Here is a 13,538-nt window from a genome sequence, read left to right as displayed (position 1 = left end):
GCGTTTAGCTCCATTCATTCAAATGAGTCAGCATTCTTTAAATGCTAAATTAAAACTGTTGTCTGTTTTGATTTAATTGCATAGAATGTCCGATCAGCCAGTGTTTAATTTCCAGAAATGATACTTCACCATGGAGTCAGCTCCTGTCTAGTTCTGAATGATGCAGAGCAGCTGGTGTTCGGAGTTTAGAGCGGCTGTGCTGCTACAGCGAACACCTAGTGTTTGTTGGCTGAGGGTCACCAGTTAACAGAGCAACACTGAAACACAGATGACTGCCGATATCCTACATCCAGTTTTTACTTGGTGTATTTAATGCAAAGGTTGTTTTTTTGCCAAAGTTATGGGAGTCATTTAACATTTATTAGATAGTTATTAAGGTAATACGTGTATTTTTGGTGGTTACACATTCACGTCACTTGACCAACTATTAAAGCTTTTCAGTAATTTATGTTTTTTATGAGAGAGTAAAATTAAAAAAAATAAATAATTTCCTGTTTTTTATGAGCTAGCAAAATAAAAATAATTTTCTTTTATTACAAGATATCATTTAGTTAGTATTTTTTTAATTTATTTATTCATTTTTAAAGTGAATTTAATTAGCCATGAGATGTGAATTTAAGTTTTACATCATGAAAACAATAAAATTTTGAGTTAAAAATAGAAGACCTTCCAGTTTTTAAACATGTATTCATATTAAAGTATATTCTTTGGTAAGTGTTACGTTAAATGTGAGAAGGGTCTGGTTGCTCCCACTGGACAGAGTTAGTTATCTGTGTGCATACTCCTGTGGCGTTTTACCCCACAGAAATCCTGACAGCCGATTTATTACCGTTCCCACAGTCACTGAAGTGCCTGCATGGGTTTTTTATAATTGGACCAAGTCTTTCTGCAGTGGGAGTGTCAGAGCAATGCTCACAAAGAAAATAGGAGGAAAGGGAGAGGGACCTTTTAACATTGTACCGTAGAAATATAGAATGTGGAAAGATATTTTAAAACTCAAGAGATATCCCCAATTAAGAGTGGTCAAAAATAGTGATTTTTTTTTTTTTTTTTAACTCTGACTACATTCTCAAATGCTTACAAAATATTAAATGACTTGACTTTGGTCAATAAAGAAATATAGCTTGACTTTACAACAAATGTTGATGAAATATAGTAACTCTTGGTTCAAAATAAAATGGATACATTTTTATCTGTTTTATTAAAAAAAAAATAAATAAATAAAAAAATGTTTTCATATTGACTTTTATGTATAAGAAAAAAAAATGTTCTTGTAGATATGTGGCTTTTTAAGGAGTCAGAGGAGGAAAAAAAATTGAAACTACAAACCAAAAAATAAAAATGAAATTAGAGAAGGAGGAAAGGTAGTATCCTTGAGAAGGTCATTAAATCCAAAAAGGGCTGTCATATGTCTACCAGCACTTTACAATAAATCCCTCGCTGTGGTATCAAAAGCCCTCTAATTTTAAATATGCTGTTACATCTCTGACCCACAGGGCCTGTGTGTGGGGATGGAGCCCAGTTCTTCCATGTCAGAAGAATAAGCCAGAAGGGAAGTAAATCCCGGGGAGTTTGGCATGGCCCCAGTGTGAGTGTCCCTTTCCAGCCACCAATCAAACCCTGCAATTAAAGGGTTAAATGGAAAACTACAGGAGAACATATGCCAGAAGTCTTCAGCACAGAGCTAAAATGGGGTGAATAACCGGCAGGAGAAAAATATATTCCAGAGAAGCCAGAGCAGCATAGTTTCATCTGACAGGTGGGATCCACCTCAGGGTTTGCACATTGGCCTCTGCATAGATGGATTCAAAAGAAAACCTGAAAATGAAGAACATGTCTCACAGAAACAGGAGTAAATACTCTCAGCTGCAGATTTTCAGGACTTATCGGGTAATCTTATCCTCACTTGTTCCTTTAATGTTGTTAAGAGAAGGCCTAGAAATCTTCTGAATCGTTGAACAACCAAGAGATGCAGTGCTGCTTCAAGGAGTTAGAGCTGAAAAAATCTTCCACTCTTCCTCCAAGCAGTAAAAATTAAGTGACATGTTCAAACTAAGATCTGAGAAAAGATGCTACCTTAACAAGATGCAGTAATCATTTTCAGATGTTGATGTTAGTGCTAGTTTGAGTAAATGGCATCTTTAAATACCAGCAGATCAAGTCTAAATGACCTGAATCTAAAGATAACACCATCCCTAGTCATAGCAGGAAGCTGCAAAAAAAAAAAAAAACTAAGTCAGATGTTCATTATTATCTGTATTTAAAGGGGCTGTGAGGAGTTTGAAAGTGATCTTGAAAAAGTCTCCCTTCTAGATATATGCCTGATTGTAATCCACACTTTAAAATGAGACTTTCAGCGCCAATATTACTGGTTACAGGTTATTTTAAATACTACTTCTAACTTCTCGATCAGGTCAGCCAGAACTGGACTGATTTACAGCACATCTATGTCTCTATGACAACACCACGCCGGCTGACAACATTTAGTAGTGAGAAGAGAGATCTGTGTTTTTCTCTGCTGAAAATGATTTCAGTAATTAATGTTGGAGTGATGATGGACACTGGAGCCTAACTGTCAGACAGAAAAAGGACAGAAGAACAGAAGAAAGATAAACAGGAGAGTGATTCAGCCCAATTTAAAGGCTAACACAGGGGCTTAACAGTTTGTGATAATGTTGAATCCAACCCACAGTCAGCAGTTATTCTGCAGTGGTCTGTTCAAACTTGAGAGTCTATCAATAAAATGAATAGTGAGGTTACGTTAGCTCTGCTTGGTAGATGACTGGCAGGACATAACCAGGATTCACTACTGACATGTCTCCTTGCACCGGACTGTCAGTAGAGCAAGATAGAGACAGCTACTAAACTACTGTACAAACTGACAGTGTCTGCTTGTTGTCTACAGATACATCAGAGCACTGGGCTGCCGATAGCAGCACTACATGTAGCAGGCTACTACAAGGTTTGCTTGATGTCACGTTTCAAACTGTAGCACTATGTCACTGTACTGATAAGTACCTTACCTCGGCACATGCTAAAAGTTGTCTGGGACAAAGAAAATTTGTTTCAATCTGATCTCCATTTAATTCCAAAACAAATACACACCTCGCTAAAAGTCATTTACGACAGTGTGCAGAAACTCTAGACCAGAATGTGGCTAGGCAGTCCAATTAAGACAGATCCTCTTCATAGCATCTTTAATATAAGATGGTAAAGCAGAAAAAGATTAGAATGGCTACCAATTCATTAAGAAAACTAGTTCATGGCTGGGAGTTAAATCGTTGAATGGATGTATTTTAACAGTGGTTTCAGTGACAGCAGTCAGCAGCCGAACTGATGATTCCAGGAGGAGTTGAACTGTTTGACCTTTCTTTCCAGTAAACATATTTACTTGTTAAACTCAAACAGCGCTATCATGGGCTACATTTACAACCATATTTGTAGATATGTCTACTCATGATGCTTTTTTCTCCATTTCTGTTTCCAAGTGAGAGGCGTCCAACAAGACCCCATGGCACTGGCTTCCTATGTTTGAAGTTTTGTTTACATCCACCACCTGTTTCTTTTCTGCTGCTCACTTGTACTGAAGTCACTGAGGAGAGGGATAATTGCTCATGACAAAATGCCAACAAAGAGAAATGAAGTAAATGTTGGATGTGGTCCCACCAAGTTATCCTTTTTCATTTATTATTTTTTTAAGAAAGAAAAAATGGAGTTTGATTTGAATTCAAAAAAGTGAGAATTAATGTTAACAAGCCGTGCCCACTGTACATGGCCATGCATTATTCATGACCACATATTTGCGTGGGCAAAGGTTTAGCACAAAACAAGCATTCACTTTGTATTTTCAGCCTGAGCTGCATTATCAAACACAGCTATGGCTTCATAAGAACTCTAATCACTGACCATTTCAGATTTTTTCCACAAATGCAGCAGGAAGACAGAAAAATTTGCATCTATTTATTGTTTGTTCCATGAAACCATCATTAAAACTAACCTTCCACCAGACTGTTGTTTGTAAAAAGAGGGTGAACGTGGGAAATGTGACTGCACATTAGCATGCATCATTAATACCTGCGATAAATATAACAATTACACGCCAGTGTTTGGAGAAGACATTATCATCACTTTGTGAGAAATTGGATAATTATTCTAGTCCATCATGTCAGCGACAGCCATTTATTCTTACAATCAAAGTTACCTGCTCTATGAATGCCCTCAAATTCTCCTCAGTACATCCAAGTGAAAAATGCATTGTTCATTTTTTAAAAGGAGACCTCACATGCTCATCGCTGAGTTCAAACTTGTGAACATTATATATCCACATTAATGGTCAGCTTTCTTTAATTGGTGATTCTTTCCTCAAACCAAGTCTTAGACTGAAGTTTAAGTTTTTTTAATGCTGGTAAAAGATAATTTGAAATAATAAGTAAGGTGTTTTTGTAGAAAATATGTCTAAGTGGCACGGTTGACTCTTAGAAAATAGCACAGCCACATAAAGCCCACTGCGTTATAGTCATCCCCAGTTCAGCACCATGGACAGAGGCAGAGCAGTAGAAGAGCGTAGTTTACACGTATAGGGAGAAAGACAGCTCCACACAGCAGACTGTACTACATTAAACAGGGGTACCCAAACTTTTTCCCGTCAGGGCAAAACAACTTTTCCCTTCTCTGATTGGGGGCCAGGGTCAGTTTGTAAAAAAGTTTGTCAATCGCAGAGGTGCAATCCAAACATAAATATTTATTGTTTCCCAGAAAGCCACACATAACCAAATATCAATAACCCTTTCTGAGATCTTGACAGGAAAAAAAATCAGAAAATAAATAATAACACTTTTAATGAAATAAATAACACTATTTATGAAATAAATAATAACCAAATAACCCTTTTCAGGTTTTTCACAGAAAAAAAAGACCATGAAATATTACTTGTAGACACCACTGTTTGCAGCTCTCTGTCATTAACTTCACTGTGAAAACCAAAAAGCAAGCAGGCTAAGAAACAGAACTAAGTGATACAACACCTACCAGCACAATACATTTCACTACCAGTATGGTTGTATAACGGGATTTTTTTTTTTTTTTTTTTTTTCTAAGGGAGAGGTTTCAGACAGGTCACAAACTGCAGAAGGGTGGAATAGAAAGTTACGTTCTATGCATGTGTAAGTCTCAATCACATGGCCAGACTGAAAAATAAATAAACAAATAAAATAATGTGTCTCTGGTATTGTTTGGGGGCCGGGCAAAATGTGGAGGCGGGCCATATCCGGCCCCCAGGCCATAGTTTGGGGACCACTGATATAAAACATATAATACTATGGTAATATATAGTGTAGTATTCTACAATACTATTCAATGTAAAACATCAGTAGTACCCACAGTAATTTGAAAGAGGCTGTGTGGATTTTGAGAGTGATCTTGAAAAAGTCTCTCTTCTAGACATACTATGCCTGCGTGTGATCCACACTTTAAAATGAGATTATCAGCGTCAATATAGGCTATCTTTGGATCTGTATTTTTCTGTGCTGAAAGGGATTTATTCAATCAATCTTCAACTGCCAGACAGAAAAACAACAGAAGAAGAAAAATTGGAATATTCATTCCAACCCACAGTCAGCAGTTATTCTGCAGTGGTCTGTTCAAACTTGAGTGTCTATCAATAAAACTAAGAGTGAGGTTTTGTTAGCTCTGATTGGTAGATGACTGGCAGGACATATCCTGGATTTACTATCGTTACACATTACAGACATGTCTCATGGCATTGGGCTGTTGGCACTGTTGAAGTGCTATATATGGATGGCTACTCACCACTGTACAAATTGACAGTTTGCTTGTTGACACGTTAGCCTAGGGATACGTCGTAGCACTGGGTTGCTAGTAGCGCTACATATAGCCAGCTACTGACGTACTTTACTTGATGTCACGTTTCAAACCGTAGCGCTAGGTAACTGTACTGAAAAAAAAAAAAAAAAAAAAAAACTTATTTCATTGCATTGTAACAGGTAAAAAGTTTTCTTGAAAACAAATATTTTCTCCAAAACAAACAAATGCCTGGTTAAAAGTCATGTCTTTACAGCAGTGTGCATTTCTCAATTAATTTAACTATTATTAGTAACCAGCATGCTTGCTTGTACAACACTAACTCTTTTGTTTGGAAGTCTTTCAACAAATAAGTTCGATATCTATATATTATCCTATGTATGTTTTTTGCAAGTTTCCCTTCACCTGTTAGAAAGATTTCAAATCAGCATTTTTTTCACACAAACCCTCACCAGCCACCTGATTGGGTGCACCTGTTCAGCTGCTCATTAACACAAATATTGAGTCAGCCAATCACATGGCAGCAACTCAATGTATTTAGGCATGTAGATGTGATCAAATAACTGAAGTTTAAGCCGAGCATCAGAATGGAGAAGAAATGTGATCGACCGGAATTTGAATGTGACATGGTTGCTGTTTTCACAAATAATAATAATGCATTTTATCTGAAGGTGCCTTTCATGACACCCAAGGTCATCTTACAACAAAAGATAAAAGCACAATAAAACATCATTAAAACAAATCATCTGCATAAAAACAAGTGAGTTGCACTGACAAAGTGCTTATCTACTGGTGTTTTCACCTACAACAGAGAATGGTCCCAGAAAGAGAAAATCTTCAGAGAGCAGCAGTTCTTGGGGACAAAATGCCTTGTTGATGCCAGAGGTTAGAGGAGAATTAACAGACTGGTTGGATATGACAGAAAGGCAACAATAACTGGAATAACAGCTCATTAAAACCAAGGTCTGCAGAACACACACCATCTCCAAACACACAAGAAGTCACACCTTGAGGCAGATGGGCTACAGCGGCAGAAGACCACACCAGGTGACACTTCTGTTAGCTAAGAACTGAGACTACAATTTGATACTGGACAATAGTAGATTAAAAAATGTTGCCTTGTCTGATAAGTCCAGATTTCTGCTGCCACATTTCGATGGTAGGCTCAGGATTTGGTATAAACAACATGAAAGCATGGATCCATCCTGCTGCGTATCAGTGGTTGAAGCTGGTGCTGGTACCATTTGAACTTGTTTTGAAGTCCACAGCCTCCCTAAGTATTTTTACTGACCACATCCATCCAGTTGTGTGAAGGAGACCTCCAGCAGGATAACGCTCCATGTCATAAAGCTTAAATCACCTCAAACTGGTTTGTTGATCATGACGATGAGTTCCCTGGACACCAATGGCCTCCACAGTCACCAGATCTCCAACAGAGCTCCTTTGGTATATGGTGAAACAGAAGATCCTTGTCATTGATGTTCAGCCAACAAATCTGCAGCAGCTATGTGATGCTATAATTTCAAAATGGACCAAAAACCTCAGAGGAAGGTTTCCAACACTTTGCTGAATCTCTGCTTCAATGAATGAAACCATAGCCCAGGTGAGTAAACTAAGGTGCATTTACTCAATGCAAGAGTCATCTTCAGTCCTCCTTTAAAGGCAGGGTTGGCAGTCCTGAAAAACTAGCATGAATTTGAATGTAGCATCTCGTCAGGACTCCTCCTAACCCCTCCTCCTCCTCCCCTTGGAGCTCCTCCAAAGCAACACCCCCGCTCACATGCACGAGCGCCGCTGATTCACGACTATGATTGTGAATGACTGAAAGACGGACTCAGCACATCATTTAATGTTTTGTGCTACGTCAAGTCATGTCTCATTTAGAGGTAAGGGAACACCAAAACATTAAAATGTAAAGTTAAAAAACAAATGAACAAACATGACCTCTTCGCAACTGTCATGCTAGCATTATCCACTTTTACCTGTGACACGATATCAGGAGTAAAGCTATAATACATAAAGTACATGCACATTTTCTCCAGGACTTATTAATATCACAATTTCGTTTTGCTTGTCAGAGCCCCTGTGGTGAGAGTTTATTAGACTCTGATCCAGACTACAGCCCAGAGCCCAGTACCTCATTTGGTCTCTGTCTCTGTTTAGCCAGTGGAGCGGTTACCAGTAACCGGGGTATAGGTAGTTTCTCTGCCATTCTTCTGCTGAGTGCGAACCTGTACACCACTAAACTTGAGAACATGCATTGAGTCAGGGGCAGTGCACACCGGTGAAATGTACGCACAAGAGTAGGGCAAAACAGCAGGACAGGATTTGATTGGTTTGACAGATTGGATCCTAATCGATGTGATTGGCTGATGTTTATCCTGGGTTTCTCCTGCTGTAAATAGCGGATATTATTGTCTCTCATTTAAGAACACATCATTTATTATTTGCCATCAGGCCATATAGATCATTTTAACCAGAATAACAAAAAGTGTATCTAAATCAAACTACCATTTATACCTTTGAGTGCATTTACTAACCATTCCATAAAATGTTTGTTGACATTAAAGCGGGTGCCCGAACAGGAGGCACTAAGACGAGATGCTTTTGGTCAGAGAAAGAAACTTTTCTGTTTGACTCTTCATCCATCAAGTATCGGAATACAGCCCACAAAACTTTTGCATTGATCTAACTTCTAAATCTGACACCGCACTCCCAGCACTCTGTCCACTCTGAGCTGAGAGCTGCAGAAGTGGATCATTTACAGTAAAGTTACAGACACTCTCTGCTTCTTCTTCTCTGCTGCTAATGACTCTTGGAGCTCTAGTTTCTCTGCTGTTGTCTCTGTCCTGAATAAAGGGCTCCTCTGTCTATTTCTAGTGACTTCATCCCAGTGGTTTGTATCACATCAGACCCCCAGCTGACTCCCTGTGACTCTGAGGAGAGGTTTGATTTATGACTGTTTTGGTCTCATTATACATCCGTTCTCTGCTGCAACACAACTGCTCTGAGCTGGGTTACACATGATATGAATACTCCACCTTAGACTTTACTGTGATAACAGTTTACCTCTGACTAGGAGCCAGACGTTTAAAGAGGAGGGTGTCAGTTTCTGATTCTGATCTCATTTAGCTGTGTTGGTCACTGTCCCTGGACCTCATTGCCAGAAGAGGTGATCTTAAACCCCCAGACAGGGAAAGCAAATAAGACTTTATCTATGAACATAAAATCAATTTGCATTAAAGACACAGTAATTAAGGCTGATACTGTTTCTCCTTCACTACCTCTTCATTTAAAAAAGTCCATTTGCTGTAAACAGCTGTGATGTGTATTCATGAGTGATCTAGAGGAGGAAGGAAGATGATTGACAGCCACTCAAAAAGAACAATGGGATGTTGTTAGGCGAGCTGGTGTCATCTCTCTGAAACAACAGCAACAAATCAAGGTAACACTGCAGTAACAACACACAATCACACATCAGGATTTACACAAGAGGATATCTGGCAGAATCTCAAAGATTAGAACTGTTTGTCTCCAAACAATACGAGCAATGATGGCACAGTGCATTCAGGCAGAGGTCCATGTGAAATATGAAATATATTTCTAAAATGGAGTTCATCTGTCAAGTTTGCGCACAAAATATATGACATTTACTTTGAAATGAAACCTGTGCATGTGATGTTGCTGGATGTATGGATCAGTCACACTCAGTGAACAGGCTCAACAGAAAAGAGCTCAGCTGATCTCCAGAGGATTCTCTGGTTGAGTCTCTGCAGACTTGTTAGCTCCTTCACTTCCTCAAATCCTGTCAGAACAAAAACTCTCTGTAGATGAAGATCACAAACCATGTCTAACTGTGATTTTAGATCTGTAACTTTATTCCTCATTTTATTCCATCAGACACCATCATCATCTTAAAAACACTGAAACCATGAAGCAGGTGTGCAGTGTTTTCTTAGTGACCTTCAGTTTTGTTTCCTTGTAGTCTGAAAGGAATTTATTACCAAAAAAAATACTTTTTTTCCCCCTTTCTTTTCTTCCTGGGAGCACGATTGTATGACTGCACTCATGTAAATGTACCAGTGGAGGAAACAGTGAAGTACTGAAGCATGAGCACATTATACCTTTCACAAACAATTAAAACTGAATCGAAAGTTTAAATTCATCAGTCAGGGTGGAGTAGAGGGATGTGCACAGCACAGGGCAACACCTTTCTCAGTATGTTATGGTGTGAAGTGCAGCACAATCAGAGTTGTTCTTCACACATGGGAGTGGAGCAGGAGGTGTTGATCCCATGTATGTGTGACTTCTCTCAACAGCAGCCTACAAATTTTCCTCATACTAATTACATGCTTGTTGTTGAAATGAACTGCGGTAAATGTTTCCCAGTTTTCTTTTCTTTTTTGTTTGTGGCAGTGTGATGGTGGGGCATTGTGCATGGTGAGGCTTGTGAGGTTTGTGGGAGCAGTGCCAGAGTAAATTGGCACAGGCCCTCTCTGTTGACTGATTGCTCTCTCCCCCCCCCAGCAGCATGCTGGACCTGACTCCCACTGACACGCGCAGTCAAAAGAGCAAGGCTCTGCTCCCTTCTGGGGAACATTTTGAGTTATACTTCTTGGAAAGACTGGGATTTGGAACCCTCAAGCACAGTGCAAGTTCCCAAAAAGGGGATTTATATTATTTGAATTGTGCGGGAGCAATTAGAATTTCATTCTGGTGTGCTAAGCCCAACAGTTGGAGGAGCACAGTTGGAGCCTGCACTAAGTCACTCTTAAAGTGCTTAAAGAGGGGTTATTCTGCTTTTACATATCCCAAAGAGAGGTACACAGAAACAATGCTGGATTTACAGACTAAACGCATACATTTTCCAACTGTTACATGTTGTTGTATTTAGGGATGTTCAATACCACTTTTTCAGGCTGATACCGGTATGAGTGCCCCCCAGAGAAGTTCAAAAGTTGGTCTTGTAAGTCCCAGTCAAGTCCAAAGTCTTTGTGGGGTGAGACTTGGTCATGTCTCAGGTCTTAGGTTACAAGTCTATGTCAAGTCTCAAGTCTCTACAAAATATGTCTTATGAGCTTTTGTCATGCGCTGTTGACCGGTCTACAAAGAAAACTGCACAGCTAAATCTACAAGAAGCATTCAAATGGTTTAACTGTGTTATTATCACTCCTATCTATTACCAAACAGCATTAGTACTGATTAGTTGTTTGTTATATGATCCCATCTGGGTGAGTTTTCAGGTCCCTGATAAAATCTGATGTGGTGGATCCAGCATCTTTGATCATCTGGATCCTGCAGACTTTGCAGTCAGCACTCCTTTTGTTGGTGACATCCTGTCTGAAGTTTTTACAACCAAATGTAAAGACAAATGGTACAGCAGCAGCTGCAGGTCTGCTGCTGGTTGCCATTGTCATAATCAGATACTTGAGTGATACTGCAGCAAGGCACACACCCAGTGTGCATGGGAGTTACCATGGTTACCATAAAAAAAGGAAGAAATCACATTAAGCTTGTTAGAGTTTTCTCAACTTTAATACTCAGAAAAAAAACAAAACAACAACAACAACAACAACAACAACAACAAAAAACAAAACATAATGACTGTGAACAAGTTCCAAAGCACAAGTCAGAGTCAAGTCTGAGGTCTTTTGAGTATGAGTCCAAGTCAAGTTTGAAGTCAATGTGTGCACAACTTAAGTGCAAGTTAGAGTCGCAAACTTGAGTCCCCTGTTTTAGTACTCCCTCTTGAAAACTCACCACTACCTAGGAACGGGTACCAAATCTGGTAATTTTATAGGTACCGACCAAATTCTGTCAAAAGCACCAGGTACCAATTCATGTAAAATCAATCATAGAATGAATACTCATTCTTTAATATAAACTTGCAGTGCTCTGTTTATGTCCAGCATGGAAAATCACCTCCTCCTCCACTCCCTCACAGTCACAAGGATGCTAGAAGTACCTTAACATGCTACCTTTTGATTTCTTTGTGAATTGGTACCTGGTACTTTTGTCAGAATGTGGTCGGTACCCATAAAAGTACCTAATTCGGTACCCATCCCCATCGGCACTGTATTGTTTCAAATGTGAAAGGCACCCATCCCTCTCGACACAACTAGTACTTTTGATACATAAAATTCCAATCAACAGTGAAAGATGATTTTAAACAAAGACAGCACAGTCAAACTGCTGTTAAGTGTAAAATAAAACATAAAACACTCTCTCTTTGAGTATAAGATTTTTTTTTAATAAATCAACAAAAGTTCAAAATTAGACTAACAACTGTCAGAGGTTGAGTGGGTTTCTTTTGTTTGTTTTTGTTAAAATGAAGTGTGAAATAAAACAGTTCAACTGTTGAATCCCCCTAGTCCATTCATGTGCCATCTTCACTCGCCATGGTGTCAAAGTGCAGCAATGTAGTGCCAACTACTGGCAAGGAAGACTTACTCAATGCAATTTTTTTTTTTTTTTTAATGCTTTGAGTACCTGCTGCTGGTATCAGCAGCCTTGGTAGTACCAATACCTTGGAATAAGGCTGGTATTGGCCCAATACCCAATACAGATACGGGTACTCACTCACTCCCTAGTTGTAATAAACTCTGAAGCAAAATTTCTGCCCATGACCTTCAGATGGCTGGCCATTTAGAGGGAAAGAAGTTTGTGGAGCAGGAAGCCTGAAAGAGACAACTGCTAGAAACAAAAAGTGTGTCAGACCTAGGCTGAAATAAGGGTTTCCAAAACCAAAGTGTAATAAAAAATGTATGTTTCTTTGAACTTTAAATAACGTAAAAATACCATAGGGGCACTAGAGGAACAGAATAAAGCTTAAAAAAGCACAGAACCCCCTTTTTAAAAAGTAACTCACACCCCCCGTTTGTTTTCCTCTCACGTTGCCATGTCTTTTGAGTAAATATGCAATTCCAGTCTGCACGATTTGCTTGTCGGGGCAACCTTTTTAAACTAGCTGAAAAATGCAGGCAGTTTACTCAACAGGCAGCGAGCTGAAATAGATGGCTGCTTCTCGTACAGCAGGTGTCTTCATCCGACGTGCTCTGATTATAGTTACGAGCACAACAATTACTCAGCACACAGAGGAGCTGAGTACTTTGGAGTCATCTTCCCTGATACATCCTGTCTGTCTCATTCACATCCTGTAAGACCTTCTGCTCGTCGATAACTCCACCATCATGAATGATTAGATCTCCTCTCTGAGGATCAGGAGAGAAGCTGCAGTCAGGCAGGCAGATTCCTACAAACTTGACAGGGTGTGTGACGATCCTACTGGGTGATATGTGATTGCTATTGTGTCAAAATGTGAAACTGGTTTCAAGCTTTTTTTTTTAAAGCAAATTAGAAGGACTGTGTAGATACAGTTAGGTTGCACAGCAAACATGTGACCAATCACAATGTATGTGTATAGGCCATGTTGCAGCCTCAGATGACTGCTGCATGGTTGTGAAGATGAGATTTTTAAAAATATACTAATTAAAATGTATGAACTTTATTTTTTTCAAAAAAGCCAGGGAAACTGTTCAGGTAAAAATGAGAACAGTATACGAGGAGTATGAGGTAGAAAATAATTAATGTTGGAGAGGAAGAAAGGTCAAATAACAAAAACATATTCTGTGTCTGCAAAGTCTGGAAATTATCATAGATTCACCGGTACTGCAATAAAACAACAAGACAAATCCCACCCACGCTCTCTTTCCCTGAAG

Source organism: Halichoeres trimaculatus, unplaced genomic scaffold (genome assembly GCF_033239565.1).
Source record: "Halichoeres trimaculatus isolate MK-OKI-2021-1 unplaced genomic scaffold, fHalTri1.1 fHalTri1_scaffold_9, whole genome shotgun sequence".
In the NCBI taxonomy this organism is placed as follows: domain Eukaryota; kingdom Metazoa; phylum Chordata; class Actinopteri; order Labriformes; family Labridae; genus Halichoeres; species Halichoeres trimaculatus.
The sequence above is the reverse complement of the archived record's forward strand: the minus strand, read 5'-3'. Positions refer to the sequence as shown.